Below are 16,413 nucleotides of genomic sequence, written 5' to 3'. Positions count from 1 at the left end.
CTTGAAGGTATGCCAAGGGGTATGTGAGATTTTTAAGAAATATTCTAAAAATAGCAACAATTCAAAAATCCTTTATAAATATATTTATTGAATAATACTTCAACAAAATATGAATGTAATTTCATGAACTGTGAAAAGAAATGCAACAATTCCATATTCAGTGTTGACAGCTAGATTTTGGGTGGACATGTTCCATAAATATTGATGTTAAAGATTTCTTTTTTTGTGAAGAAATGTTTAGAATTAAGTTCATGAATCCAGATGGATCTTTATTACAATCCTCGAAGAGGGCACTATAAGTTGATGATTTCTTCTATGTGCAAAAATAATTTGTTTATTTTTCCAAAAGTTTTTAGTTATTTTGATATCTTTTTTCCTCAAAAAGTTTAAGAAAGAGTAATATTTTGCACTGTTATACAATTTAATAAATCAGAAACTTATGACATAGTGCTGTATTTTACTTCTGCATCTCTTTCTTTCAAGCAAAAATGCTTTGCTCTGATTAGGGGGTACTTGAATTAAAAAATGTGTTCAAAGGGGGTACATCACTAAAAAAAGGTTGAGAACCACATCTAATTAGGATGCCCCATGTTGCTCTCATATTGTTTTTGTTCCTGTCTAATAATTGACTTAGATATTATTTTCTACATGTACGTAATGTGTTAGTTAGCTTCTGTTTATACTTTTTGTACTTATTTTCTGCCTCTGTAGTTCTTTGTGTTATAAATGTTCTATTTAATGTATTCTTCTTACTACAAACCTTTTTTTAATCATTTTGTCATCCAGGGTTTATTATTATTTTTCTGCTTTCTACTGAGTTGTTTCCGTGGACAATGTTTGTCATAAAGTATTATGAATGTGTTTAAGAAATGTTCATATGCATCATTAATATCATCCTTTTCATTGTACACATTGTCCCAGTTTTGCTTTTCCAGCTCATTTTTTGAAAGCAATCATCCTCTTCCATGTTCTTCTTCTTATACTCTCCATCATATATTGTGAAAACTGGCAGATGATCACTAACGGCTATAAGTAGACCACTTGTAGTTGTCAGATGTGCTACTGACAGTTTGGTTATGTTTGGGTTTTCCAGTGTTAAGAATCACTTCCTGTCCTGGTGCTCTTGTTTTGTGAGTTTTTACTGTTTTGGTAGAAACTTTGCCTTTTGCAGCTCCTTTACTTTCTGTTCCATGTCCTGTGAGCATACCTGTTCCTTGTTTAATTACTTCTATTTAGTTCCACCCAGGGTGCCTACTTCAGTGTTGGATCATTCTTGCTCTTCCTTTCAAGACCGATATGCTGTGTGGAATTTTGTGTTCCACGCCTCTTTGTAAGTAATAAATTGTGTTTTACGTGCATTCTGCCTGCCGTTCTCTGCATCTTTGGGGTAACGCCAAAGCAACGCTCACCACCCCGTGACTAGTGTTATTATCAAAATCATTGGTAAAAATATTGTCAATAAGCGTGGCACAGTCTCCTGTGATTATGCTTGGCTTTGTGATTTTAGGACATAAACTGATGCTGTACATTGTATAGACTTTTGCTTGTTAGGTTTCAATAAGTCAATATTAACGTCAACACAAGAACATTATTTTTTTACCACTATCAATGTAGTTTGCCTTGATCCAATTTTCAAATGTTTCTTTACTTGACTTAGGTGATCCATATACCATATTTTTCTGATTATGAGTCGCTCCGGAGTATACGTCCCACCGGCCGAAAATGCATTATAAAGAAGGAAAAAAACATATATACGTCGCATTGGAGTATAAATCGCATTTTTTGGGGAAATTTATTTGATAAAATCCAACACAAAGAATAGACACTTGAAAGGCAACTTAAAATAAATAAAGAATAGTCAACAACAGGCTGAATAAGTGTACGTTATATGACGCATAAATAACCAACTGGGAACGTCCCTGGTATGTTAACGTAACATATTATGGTAAGAGTCATTCAAATAACTATAACATATAGAACATGCTATACGTTTACCAAACAATCTGTCACTCCTAATCGATAAATCCGATGAAATCTTCTTCCTCGATGTCGCTTCTAAGCAACTCTGCCAACTCCAAAGGTATGCGGCGCTTCCTCTTGTCGTTTTCTGCTGCATATTTCACTACGTCCAGCTTGTAATCTGCAGTACATGATTTCCTTTTCGGTGCCGTTTTTGTTCAGCCCTTCTCAGTTTTTATAAGTTACCGCCAACAATGAAATGATCCATTTGAATAGCTACGGCAGTAGCATATAGCATATAGCAGTTAGCATCCCATGACCCACAATGCACTTCTGCCATGACCCGCCCCTGCCGAATTCTTATTGGTTGACGTGTGTGTGACGATTGCTGACATTTTCTTCGTCTCTTCCGCGAATTAGATAAATAAAATTATTTGATATTTTACAGTCCTCTCTGAGCTGCCACCTTATCGTGGTAGAGGAGTTTGCGTGTCCCAATGATCCTAGGAGCTATAGATAGATGGATAGTACTTTATAGATTCCTTCAGGAGAGTTCCTTCAGGAAAATTAAAATTCCAGCAGCAGTGTACAGAGTTGAGATCAATTTAAAAATAAAAATAAAATAAATAAAAAAATAAAATAAAAAAAATAAAAAATAAAAAAAGTAAATAATGGGGGTTTAAAAGGAAACACAATAGAGTAATATTACAAAAAGAATAAAAACAATGGGAATAACATTATAACAGTAAAATAAGAATATAACAAGAGAAACTAGGCAGTAGTGACCATGTTATGAAAAAGTATTGCACTGTTAATGTTTTGCATCCCCTGTCATCCTAGTACCCCCCGCCCCCCGCCCCAGAGAGGAGTTGTACAGTCTAATGGTGTGTGGGACAAAGGAGTTCTTGAGTCTATTAGTCCTGCACTTGGAATGAAGCAGTCTAGCACTGAACAGGCTCCTCTGGCTACTGATAACGCTATGCAGAGGGTGACTGGCATCATCCAGGATGCTCACTAGTTTGTCAACAGTCCTTGTCTCTGCCACCGTCACCAGTGAGTCCAGTTTCATTCCGATTGTAGAACCGGCACGCCTGATCAGTTTCTCAAGTCTGGAACTGTCCTTCTTAGATGTACTGCCCCCCCAGCACACTACCATGTAGAACAGAACACTGGCAACCACAGACTGGTAGTACATGCACAGGAGTTTTTTGCAGATGTTGAAGGAGTGCAGTCTCCCGAGGAAGTACAGCCTGCTCTGTCCTTTCTTGTACTGGTGGTCTGTGTTAACAGTCCAGTCCACCTTATTGTCCACCCAAACCCCGAGGTACTTGAATGAGTCCACGGTCTGTACCTCAACTCCCTCGATCACAATAGGTTGTGACCGTGGACTCGATCTCCTATAGTCAATGACCAGCTCCTTGGTCTTTGACGGATTGAGCTGCAAGAGGTTCGTGTGGCATCAGACAACAAAGTCCCTCACCAGGTTCAGAAACTCCTCCTCTCTGCCGTCCCTGATGCACCCGACGATGGCTGTGTCATCCGCGTACTTCTGGATGTAACACAGCTCTGAGTTGTAGCAGAAGTCAGCGGTGTACAGGGTGAAGAGAAGAGGGGCCAGCACCGTTCCCTGCGGTGCTCCGGTGCTGCTGATCACAGAGTCAGACGTGATGTCCTTCAGTCTGACGTACTGTGGCCTGTCGGTGAGGTAATTCGAAATCCAGGCAACCAGGCAGGGGTCCACTCGCATTTTGTAGAGATATGTTGTCCGGGGGCTTTATGCCCCCTGGTAGGGTCTTCCAAGGCAAACAGGTCCTAGGTGATCAGACAAAGAGCGGCTCGAAGACCTTTATGAAGAAAAAAAATCATGGACCCAGATTTCCCTCGCCCGTACGCGGGTCACCGGGGCCCCCCTCTGGAGCTAGGGCCGCAGGTGGGGCAATATGGCGAGCGCCTGGTGGCCGGGCCTGTTCCCATGGGGTCCGGCCGGGCACAGCCCGAAGAGGCAACGTGGGTCACCCCTCCAATGGGCGCACCACCCATAGCAGGGGCCATAGAGGTCGGGTGCGATGCGAGCTGGGCGGAAGCCGAAGGCAGGGCACTTGGCGGTCCAATCCTTGGCTACAGAAGCTAGCTCTTGGGACGTGAAACGTCAACCTCACTGGGGGGTAAGGAGCCTGAGCTAGTGCGCGAAGTGGAGAAGTTCCGGCTAGATTTAGTCGGACTCACTTCGACGCACAGCAAGGGCTCTGGAACCACTTCTATCGAGAGGGGCTGGATGCTCTTCCATTCTGGCATTGCCGGCAGTGAAAGGCTACAGGCTGGGGTGGCAATTCTTGTTGCCCCCCGGCTCAAACCCTGCACGTTGGAGTTCAACCCAGTGGACGAAAGGGTAGCCTCCCTCCGCCTTCGGGTTTGGGGACGGGTCCTGACTGTTGTTTGTGCTTACGCACCAAACAGCACTTCAGAGTACCCACCCTTTTTGGGTACACTCGAGGGAGTACTGGAAAGTGTTCCCCCAGGTGATTCCCTTGTCCTACTGGGGGACTTCAACGCTCATGTTGGCAACGACAGTGAAACCTGGAGAGGCGTGATTGGGAAGAATGGCCGCCCAGATCTGAACCCGAGTAGTGTTTTGTTATTGGACTTTTGTGCTCGTCACAGTTTGTCCATTACAAACACCATGTTCAAACATAAGGGTGTCCATATTTGCAGTTGGCACCAGGACACCCTAGGCCGCAGTTCCATGATCGACTTTGTAGTTGTGTCATTGGATTTGCGGTCTCATGTTTTGGACACTCGGGTGAAGAGAAGGGCGGAGCTTTCTACCGATCACCACCTGGTGGTAAGTTGGCTGCGATGGTGGGGGAGGATGCCGGACAGACCTGGCAGACCCAAACGCATTGTGAGGGTCCGCTGGGAACGTCTGGCAGAGTCTCCTGTCAGAGAAAGTTTCAATTCCCACCTCCGGAAGAACTTCGAACATGTAACGAGGGAGGTGCTGGACATTGAGTCCGAGTGGACCATGTCCGCACCTCTATTGTCGAGGCAGCTGACTGGAGCTGTGGCCGCAAGGTAGTTGGTGCTTGTCGGGGCGGTAATCCTAAAACCCATTGGTGGACACCAGCGATGAGGGATGCCGTCAAGCTGAAGAAGGAGTTCTATCGGTTTCTTTTGGCTCATAGGACTCCGGAGACAGTGGACAGGTAGTAACAGGCCAAGCGGTGTGCAGCTTCAGCGGTCGCAGAAGCAAAAACTCGGACATGGGAGGAGTTCGGGGAAGCCATGGAAAACGAGTTCCGGACGGCTTCGAAGAACACCGTGTATGTTGCGGATGGTGTTCTGCTGACCTCAACCGCAGATGTTGTGGATAGGTGGAAGGAATACTTCGAAGACCTCCTCAATCCCACCAACACGTCTTCCTATGAGGAAGCAGTACCTGGGGAATCTGTGGTGGGCTCTCCTATTTCTGGAGATGAGGTTACTGAGGTAGTTAAAAAGCTCCTCGGTGGCAGGGCCCCAGGGGTAGATGAGATCCACCCGGAGTTCCTTAAGGCTCTGGATGCTGTGGGGCTGTCTTGGTTGACAAGACTCTGCAGCATCGCGTGGACATCAGGGGCGGTACCTCTGGATTGGCAGACAGGGGTGGTGGTTCCTCTCTTTAGGAAGGGGGACCGGAGGGTGTGTTCCAACTATTGTTGGATAACACTCCTCAGCCTTCCCGGTAAGGTTTATTCAGGTGTACTGGAGAGGAGGCTACGCCGGATAGTCGAACCTTGGATTCAAGAGGAACAGTGTGGTTTTTGTCCTGGTCGTGGAACTGTGGGCCAGCTCTATACTCTCGACAGGGTTCTTGAGGGTGCATGGGAGTTCGCCCAACCAGTCTACATGTGCTTTGTGGACTTGGAGAAGGCATTCGACCGTGTCCCTCGGGAAGTCCCTTGGTGAGTGCTCAGAGAATAAGGGGTATCGGACTGTCTTATTGTGGTGGTCCGCTCCCTGTACGATCAGTGTCAGAGCTTGGTCCGCATTGCCGGCAGTAAGTCGAACATATTTCCAGTGAGGGTTGGACTCTGCCAAGGCTGTCCTTTGTCACCGATTCTGTTCATAACTTTTATCGACAGAATTTCTAGGCGCATCTCTGCGTTGAATATCTGTTTTCAGCTCTCCAGTTATAATTTCCTCCATTATGTCTACACCAGCTAAGCATTCTTCAAGACCACCATAGAAATCACTCTTATTAGGGGGTCTGTATACAGTCCCTATCAGTACCGGCTTAGCGTTTGTGAATTTAATTTCTGCCCACACAGATTCAAGGGCATTGTGGTTAAGATCAGAGCGAGTTATGTATTTAATATCCTGGTGAATATACATACAAACACCACCACCATGTTTATTCCTGTCCTTTCTGATGACCGAGAAGTTTTCTATCTCTATCTCTGAGTCAGAAACACTCATCTAATTTAGGATTATTGCCTTCCGCCCGATTGTAGCTGAGATAGGCGCCAGTGCCCCCCGCGACCCCGAAAGGGAATAAGCGGTAGGAAATGGATGGATGGATGGACCTTATTGTTCTTGAACTTTTCTCTGATTTGGTCGAGTTTGTTTCCAGAGAGGCTGATTACATTAAGATGGATGATGTGTAGCCCCCTGCAGCATTGCGTAGACATCAGGCGCGGTACCTCTGGATTGGCAGACCGGGGTGGTGGTCCCTCTCTTTAAGAAGGGGAACCGGAGGGTGTGTTCCAACTATCGTGGGATCACACTCCTAAGCCTTCCCGGTAAGGTTTATTCAGGTGTACTGGAGAGGAGGCTACGCCGGATAGTCGAACCTCGGATTCAGGAGGAACAGTGTGGTTTTTGTCCTGGTTGTGGAACTGTGGACCAGCTCTATACTCTCGGCAGGGTTCTTGAGGGTTCATGGGAGTTAGCCCAACCAGTCTACATGTGCTTTGTGGACTTGGAGAAGGCATTCGACTGTGTCCCTCGTGAAGTCCTGTGGGGAGTGCTCAGACAGTATGGGGTATCGGACTGTCTTTTTGTGGCGGTCCACTCCCTGTACGATCAGTGTCAGAGCTTGGTCCGCATTGCCGGCAGTAAGTCGAACACATTTCCATTGAGGGTTGGAAGAGGAGCCGGCGCACTAGAAATGGGCGCGCCCGACTGGCCCGAAGAAAGGTTGTTTGAAACAATAAATGTGATTCAGACCTGCTACGATGCGTCGTGTGTCCAGTGGCACCGCAACCCACACGAGGACGGCTGGGAGTCCGTCACATTGGAAACATGACGTCGTTGTGTCCCAATCGGACGCGCCACTTTGTAGCGCGCCCTTGGCTGCTTGTTTTCGCACACCTTTCAGTGGCCGGGTGTTGCATCTTCCACGGGGGCTCATGTCTCTTTCTGGTCTCTCGTTGCTGGTGCCGTTGCCGTGGTTTCCTCCTCCGTACTGTCTCTCGATCGTGCCCCCCTTCGCCTCTCTTATAGTCTAGCAGCAGATGGAGAGATTGTGAGCAGGTGTGTGTTGTACGCACCGGACTCAAATTGCCGCTCCGCGTGCCTCACTCCTCTCCTCGCCGCCGCATGCCCCGCCTTCTGGCCTCCATCTTGGTCAGGGCTGTCTTTCTCAGCCTGCTGTCGGCCCGTCGGCTGCATCTCTCCACAACATATTTTCCAGGTTCTTCATCACGTAGACAGCTACTCCTCCTCTATTGTTGTTGGTTCTGTTGATTTGATTTAGTTCATATCCTTCCAGATCAAAATCCATTCATTTGTTATCATCAATCTGTTTCTGTGATAGCAATCACTTTGAAGTGTTCGTTGAATTGTTCTTCATGTTGTTGTAATGTTCGTACAAGCTTCTGCTATTGACAATTTTTTATCGCACTTAATGTTGTTATTACATTGTTCATCTGTGTAATATAAACAATTATTACTGATGTAGGAGGAAAAAAATAGTATCTGGATGTATATTAATTTTCAAATCCTGTATTTTGTGATGTTTATTGCAGAAGTTTTTCAGTTCAATATTTTCTTGTTCAACAGTCTTTGATGTTGTTTCAATAATATCTGTAAGTGTTGGTGGATGCACTCCTGAATCTAGGTCTTCTTGTTTAGTGGTCCCTTGGCACATAGTATTGTTGGTGTTGAATTTAGGTGTTTGTTTTCCGTCAGACTGCATTATCATTGTCGTTGTGGAAACCGTGTAAACTTAAAAATCTGTCCAGGTCCTTGATGTCATGGACAAGTACTCTTGTTTCTGGACCTCAATTCAGTTTGATGTAGATTTTACAATTGGCAATCCAAATTCCCTGGATTTTTCCCTGCTTTCGCAAGACGTATGCTTTCTTGCCGATTTTAGCGTTACGTCTTTGCTTGCTCTTTCTATGTTATGGACTATTTTTTTTTTGTGCAACCCTTTTATTTGGGTCTCTTACCAACTTCGAGGGCTGTGGATCAGGGGCGTCACTAGACCTAATACTGTACTGGGGCAAACCTGGGGCACAAATAATTCATGTGAGCGTGCAAATTTTTAGCACTTATTTATCATTAAAAAATACATAAATAGTGCTTTAAACTATGAAAACATATCAGATTATGTTGTATTTGATTAACCACCTGAAATTAACTAATGCATTTGACCTACTTGTGCACTTTTTTACTCCAGACTTCTTCTAAACTGCTACTGGTAAAAGCAAAAAGGAAGAGCAATGAATCTTTTTGAGATATATATTGCAGTAATCATCTGCAAATTTAACATCTATGAAAGTAAAACAAAAAATAAAGCACCCCTACATCTCTGGGTTCTTTTATATTATTTGATTTCCATTTATGGCAATGTGGCTAATCCTATTCCAGATACACAAAACTATAAAATATACACAAAACAATAAAGCCACAGTAGTAGAATAAATGAACAACTGTTGTGTGTCTGTCCAGGGAATAATTTTCTGAGAAGTAAACTGTAACGTCTCGTTTTCATTTTTGCAAAGTGGTCAATCACTCTGGACAGACATGGAAATATTACAGTAACTGTTATACAGTTGACCAGTGGTTCCCAACTGGTGGGTCGTGACATAAAAGTGGATTGTGTGTCATTTTCAGTGAGTCGCAGTCAGATGTGTGCATGAAAAAAAAAAAAGTTTAGGGAGAAAAAAATCTAATTGTGGCAACAAAACCAGATATTTTTAGCCATTTTTCTAGTGACTATTAGTGAGGTTTTTTTAGCAAAAGGCAAACCGACTAACGAGTTGGAGGAGGACTCAGGACAGACATGGAAATATATTTTTTTTAAATCTAAACGGGGCAACAAAACCCGATATTTTCAGCCATCTTTCTGAAAACAAATACAGAAATGTTACTATTTTTTCTGGAAACAAAACCAGATGCTTTAGCTGTAGCCATTTGTCTAGTGACAAAACAAGATTATTTTAGTCAAAGTCACACCGATTAACAAGACAGGTCTATTGTGCTATTTTTCTGTGAAATAAACTTGAATGATTTAAAAATTTGGCACACGACTTGATGATATGGAAAAAAAAAATTCTTCCTGAAGATAAACCATTTGAGAAGCACTCAACTCACACATGCTTATTCCAAATCGTCATTGATGCAGAAGTCCTGAGCAGAACCAGCAGACAATAACCAACATTATGTTTCATGTTCATTGGAAATTCCCCGACCGCTCGTACAGCAAATGAATATGTTTGTCTTGATACAAGGAATAACGTTAGCTAACTTAGCATCAACTTAAGACAATGATGTTGCCTAGCTAGCTAGGACTTCACTTACATCTCTCATTCATCGCTGCTTCTTCCCTGCTGCGGGGGAATAACTTTCTGATATCCATCTAGGAGTTACAGTTTGAGTCAAATCAAAATCAAAATAATTTAATTAACAAATTGTTGTTGGCTAACGTTACCTACCTCAGCAGTGATTCACATCCTCTCTCTCTCTCTCTCTCTCTCTCTGTCAATTGAAGTCTGGATCCACATTTGAATAAATTACCATATTAATTAGCCATGTGCTCATTGTTACGTGGAGTGAATACAGTAGCAATCAATTACCATACTAAGTAGTATGTGCGCTGTTGTCTATGTTATGTAGACTTAAAACTCTGAAGCGTTTTTTTTTTATCGGTGAAATTTTTACTGGGGCACTGCAGATCAATAGTGGGGCACGTGCCCCAGTGAAATCTGTCCGGCGACGCCCCTGCTGTGGATTAAAAGATGTGTTACAGTTGAGTTGTTAAGAAGATAGTTTTGTTGTCTTCCTTACACAAGTACCACAAAGGCAGGACACACTTGACTCCACTTTATTTTACACACACACCGCACAGCCACCTCTTCTCTGACCCATTCTCTCTTTCTTTTTTCTCTCTATCTCGTCCGTTCCCAATTCGGGCCCACGGAAACAATAGATAGGAACAAAATGCGGCACCGTATAAAATCAATTAAAATGCAAAATACGTGTTACTTGAAAATAATATTGATGTGACTCAATATGTAAATAAGAATTCCTGCTTAACAAATTACTTTCCATACATAAATTAGAACAACATACCAAATCAAATGTTACATTAGCATCACGTCGTGATTCTCACCATGTTCCGTGTCCAACATCAAATCTTGCTCCTCCTTGTGTCCTGTGTCCGGAGAATTTGATTCAGTTGATACCGAAGGTGGGCACCACGGTGGGGGAGGGGTTAGTGCATCTGGCTCACAATACAAAGGTCCTGAGTAGTCCTGGGTTGAATCCCGGGCTCGGGATATTTTTGTGTGGAGTTTGCATGTGCTCCCCGTAACTGTGTGGGTTCCCTCCGAGTACTCCGACTTCCTCCCACTTCCAAAGACATTCAGCTGGGGATAGGTTAATTGGCAAAATTAAATTGGCCCTAGTGTGTGAATGTGAGTGTGAATGTTGTCTGTCTATCTGTTTTGGTCCTGCGATGAGGTGGCGACTTGTTCAGGGTGTACCCCGCCTTTTGTCCGATTGTAGCTGAGATAGGCACTAGCGCCCCCCGCGACCTCAAAGAGAAAAACAGCTAGAAATGGATGGATGGATGATACCGAAGTTTTGGGATTTGAGTTTTCTTTTTACAAACCTCGTTTCCATATGAGTTGGGAATGTGTTAGATGTAAATATAAACAAAATATAATGAATTGCAAATCCTTTTCAACCCATATTCAGTTGAATGCACCACAAAGACAAGATATTTGATGTTCAAACTCATAATTTTTTTATTATTTTTTTTTGCAAATGATAATTAACTTAGAATTTCATGGTTGCAGCATGTGCCTAAGTAGTTGGGAAAGGGCATGTTCACCACTGTGTTACATCACCTTTTCTTTTAACAACACCCAATAAACGTTTGGGAACTGAGGAAACTAATTGTTGAAGCTTTGAAAGTGGAATTCTTTTCCATTCTGGTTTTATGTAGAGCTTCAGTCGTTCAACAGTCCGGGGTCTCTGCTGTCGTATTTTACGCTTCATAATGCGCCACACATTTTCGATGGGAGACAGGTCTGGACTGCAGGCGGGCCAGGAAAGTACCCGCACTCTTTTTTTACGAAGCCACGCTGTTGTAACACATGCTGAATGTGGCTTAGCATTGTCTTGCTGAAATAAGCAGGGGCGTCCATGAAAAAGACAGCGCTTGGATGGCAGCAAATGTTGTTCCAAAACCTGTATGTACCTTTCAGCATTAATGGTGCCTTCACAGATGTGTAAGTTACCCATGCTTTGGCACTAATGCACCCCCATACCATCACAGATGCTGGATTCTGAACTTTGCGTCGATAACAGTCTGGGTGGTTCGCTTCCCCTTTGGTACGGATGACACGATGTCGAATATTTCCAAAAACAATTTGAAATGTGGACTCGTCAGACCACAGAACACTTTTCCACTTTGCATCAGTCCATCTTAGATGATATCGGGCCCAGAGAAGCCAGCGGCGTTTCTGGATGTTGTTGATAAATGGCTTTCGCTTTGCATAGTAGAGCTTTAACTTGCATTTACAGATGTAGCAAAGAAACTGTATTTAGTGACAGTAGTTTTCTGAAGTGTTCCTGAGCCCATGTGGTGATATACTTTAGAGATTGATGTCGGTTTTTGATACAGTGTCGTCTGAGGGATTGAAGGTCACTGTCATTCAATGTTGGTTTCCGGCCATACCGCTTGCGTGGAGTGATTTCTCCAGATTCTCTGAACCTTTTGATGATATTATGGACTGTAGATGTTGAAATCCCAAAATTTCTTGCAATTCGTCTTTGAGAAACGTTGTTCTTAACTGTTTGACGATTTGCTCACGCAGTTGTGGACAGAGGGGTGTACCTCGCCCCATCCTTTCTTGTGAAAGACTAAGCATTTTTTGGGAAGCTGTTTTTATACCCAATCATGGCACCCACTTGTTCCCAATTAGCACCCGTGGGATGTTCCAAATAAGTGTTTGATGAAAATTCCTCAACTTTATCAGTATTTATTGCCACCTTTCCCAACTTCTTTGTCACGTGTTGCTGTCATCAAATTCAAAAGTTAATGGTTATTTGCAAAAAAAAATGTTTATCAGTTTGAACATCAAATATCTTGTCTTCGTAGCATATTCAACTGAATATGGGTTGAAAATGATTTGCAAATCATTGTATTCCATTTCTATTTACATCTAACACAATTTCCCAAGGTCAGCCCGGTGGAAGAGGGGTTAGTGCTTCAGCCTCACAATACGAAAGTCCTGAGAAGTCCTGGGTTCAATCCCAGACTTGGGATCTTTCTGTGTGGAGTTTGCATGTTCTCCCTGTGACTGTGTGGGTTCCCTCTGGGTACTCTGGCTCCCTCCCTCCACCAAAGACATGCACCTGGGGATAGGTTGATTGGCACTACTAAATTGGCCTTAGTGTGTGAATGTTGTCTGTCTATCTGTGTTGGCCCTGCGATGAGGTGGCAACTTGTCCAGGGTGTACATTGTAGCTGAGATAGGCATCAGCGACCCCCGCGACCCCAAAGCAAATAAGCGGTAGAAAATTGATCGATGGACAATTTCCCAACTCGTATGGAAACGGGGTTTGTAGATCAGGGGTCAATTGCGGCCCGCGAGACGTTATTTTGCGGCCCGCTCCTTAATTGTAATGTTATGTTATCCTGGCCCGCGAGTTGAATATGAATGGTGCTTGACAGCTTCATATTTGCCATAATTGCCAATCCTTCCAAAATCAGGGCAATCATTCCTGGGCAATCCTTCTATTAAACATCAGTCGATTCTCACCCAAGCAGCAATGAGCAATGTTCAATGGGTGCCGTATTCACACTGTCTTTACCGACCTCTACGATTTACACTAGGGGTGTACCATGTTTTGTATCTGACTTTCTAATAAACACATGTCATCACGTCTGCCTTTCCATCATTAACAGCGTGCCGGAAAAGTCGGATGTTCTATAAGACTTCAGTAAACACATGACAGTGACTGCAAGGCATAATTGATCAACAGCCATACAGGTCACACTGAGAGTGGCCGTACAAACAACATTAACACTGTTACAAATATGCGCCACACTGTGAACCCACACCAAACAAGACTGATAAACACATTTTGGGACAACATCTGCACCGTAACACAACATAAACACAACAGAACAAATACCCAGGATCCCATGCAGCCCTAACTGTTCCAGGCTACAATATACACCCCCGCTACCACCAAACACCACCCCACCCCCCCACCCGCCTGCGTTGGTTGAGGTGGAGAGTTAGGGCTGCAAGGTGTTCTGGGTATTTGTTCTGTTGTGTAATGGTGTGGATGTTCTCACAAAATGTGTTTGTCTTACTTGTTTAGTGTGGGTTCACAGTGTGGCGCATATTTCTAACAGTCATAAAGTTGTTAATACGGCCACTCTCAGTGTGACCTGTATGGCCGTGGATCAAGTATGTCTTGAAATCGCTTGCACGTGTCTGACTAAGCCTCATACAATATGTCGCTGAGCCAGCAAGCCCTTAAAGGCCTACTGAAATGAGATTTTCTTCTTTAAACAGGGATAGCATGTGCATTCTATGTGTCATACTTGATCATTTTGCGATATTGCCATATTTTTGCTGAAAGGATTTAGTAGAGAATATTGACCATAAAGTTTGCAACTGTTGGTTGCTAATAAAAAAGCCTTGACTTAACCCGAAGTAGCAGACGATGTGCGCGTGACGTCACCGGTGTGAGGGCTCCTCACTTCCTCACATTGTTTACAATAGTTGCCACCAGCAGTTAGAGCGATTCAGACTGAGAAAGTGAAAATTTCCCCATTATTTGAGTGAGGATGAAAGATTCTTGGATGAGGATATTGAGAGTGAAGGACTACGAAAAAAAAGAAAATAAAAAAAAGGCGAGGACAGTGGGAGCGATTCAGATGTTATTAGACACATTTACTAGGATAATTCTGGAAAATCCCTTATCTGCTTATTGTGTTACTAGTGTTTTAGTGAGATTATATTGTACATGAAAGTCGGAGCGGTGTGGCCACGGGTGTGGTGACCACCAGTGTCTCTGGTGGGAGGAGGTAATAGTCCGCAGCAGCTACAGGAGGACGAAAGCTCCGCTCATAACTACTGTAAGAGCCGACTCATTACCACAATTTTCTCACCGAAACCTGCCAGTTGACATGTGGTCATGAACCATGTTCGCTTGACCACTCTGTTCCATAGTAAAGCTTCACCTCCGGGAATTTTAAACAAGGAAACACCGGCTGTGTTTGTGTGGCTAAAGGCAGCCGCAATACACCGCTTGCCACCTCCATCTTTCTACTTTGACGTCTCCATTATTAATTGAACAAATTGCAAAAGATTCAGTAACACAGATGTCCATAACACTGTTATTTATGCGATTAAAGCAGACTACTTATAGCTTGGATCGGGCTGGAAAAAAATGTCCGCTACAACCCGAGACGTCATACTGCGACGTTGGCATGTGTTGCAATATTAATATTTCATCATTGATATATAAACTATCAGACTGCGTGGTCGGTAGTAGTGGGTTTCAGTAGGCCTTTAATACCATGGAAAGGCGAACGCGACGACTTGTAGTAGGTGGAGATAAAGATGCCTTAATGCTATCACGGCTCGCCTGTAATAATGTTGGCCAATAATGTTGGCCGGGTGAAAATCAGGGTATATGTCGGGACAATGTCAGCCCCGAAAAACAATCGGGAGGTGCACTGAATTTCGGGAATCACCTGGAAAAATCGGGAGGGTTGGCAAGTATGTTGCTAGGGCAGGAAAGCCATTCAAAGACAGTGAATTCATTAAAGACCGCATGTTGGATTTCTTAAGAAATCTTTTCTTGCGACCCAGCCTCACCCAGTTTCTGCATCCAGTGGCCCCCAGGCCAAATGAGTTTGATACCCCTATTTTAGATTTTGACATGGCGGCAGATCTCTGACATCATTGCCTCGTGTATCAACTCTCTGACGGCAGTTGCTTCTTTGGCGACTTGTGGCACTTTTAACTTGCTTATTTCAACGATTTCGCACCTTGCGCCGTTCAGCGATCAACTTGAGGTGTCAGCCTGTTAAATTATATCACTCTGTTTCGTCGGAAGCACTTTAAAACAGCTGCAACTCGCCGTAGTTTTTGGTTGCCAAGCAACCGTTTACAATTGCGGTAAGGGGCGGTTGGCTTGAGGCTGGGGCCTCTTCCAACTTGCCTTATTTCAGCGTATCAGTACCTCTCAACGGACCAAAATCATTTCGAAGATGTCAAGTAACTCTCCTGTGGCTGTGATCATAAATATGTGGTCAGAATTATTCTAACTTATCAAAAACCGTTGACAGGAAGTGACTGAAAATTTAATACATCAATACCTCAGACAAATAATGTGTACATTCAAATAAAGTTATTGGGAAAGATGAAAAAATAACATCCTTAAACATCGACAAGAAACTAATTTGCGCCATTGCATCATTTAGCCACTTGATGGCCCTGTTGGCTCACCTTTTCGACCTCTCCCTCAGCATCCAAGTGGTTCTTCATACTTGGATTGGTTGATTTCTTGTGTCACTAACAGGAAAAGATGCATGTTTCATGTAAAGTCTACTTTTACTTTGAAAGTGGTTGAGTTACTCTCTCATGAAGATTCAATGACAAAATCATGGTGAACAAAACTGGTCATGAATGTGATTGTATCTGATATATTTTTACATTTTAAAGCAGGGGTCACCAACATTTTTGAAACATAGAGCTACTTCTTAGGTACTGATTAATGCGAAGGGGCTACCAGTTTGATGCACACTTGAATACATTGCCAGACTAGCCAATTTGCTCAATTTGCCTTTAATAAATAAATAAATAAAAAAATAAAAATAAAAAAAAAAAAATATATATATATATATATATATATATATATATATATATATATATATATATATATATATATATATATATATATATATATATATATAAATGGGTATTTCTGTCTGTTATT

Source organism: Nerophis ophidion, linkage group LG09, assembly GCF_033978795.1.
Source record: "Nerophis ophidion isolate RoL-2023_Sa linkage group LG09, RoL_Noph_v1.0, whole genome shotgun sequence".
NCBI classification, from domain to species: domain Eukaryota; kingdom Metazoa; phylum Chordata; class Actinopteri; order Syngnathiformes; family Syngnathidae; genus Nerophis; species Nerophis ophidion.
The sequence above is the reverse complement of the archived record's forward strand: the minus strand, read 5'-3'. Positions refer to the sequence as shown.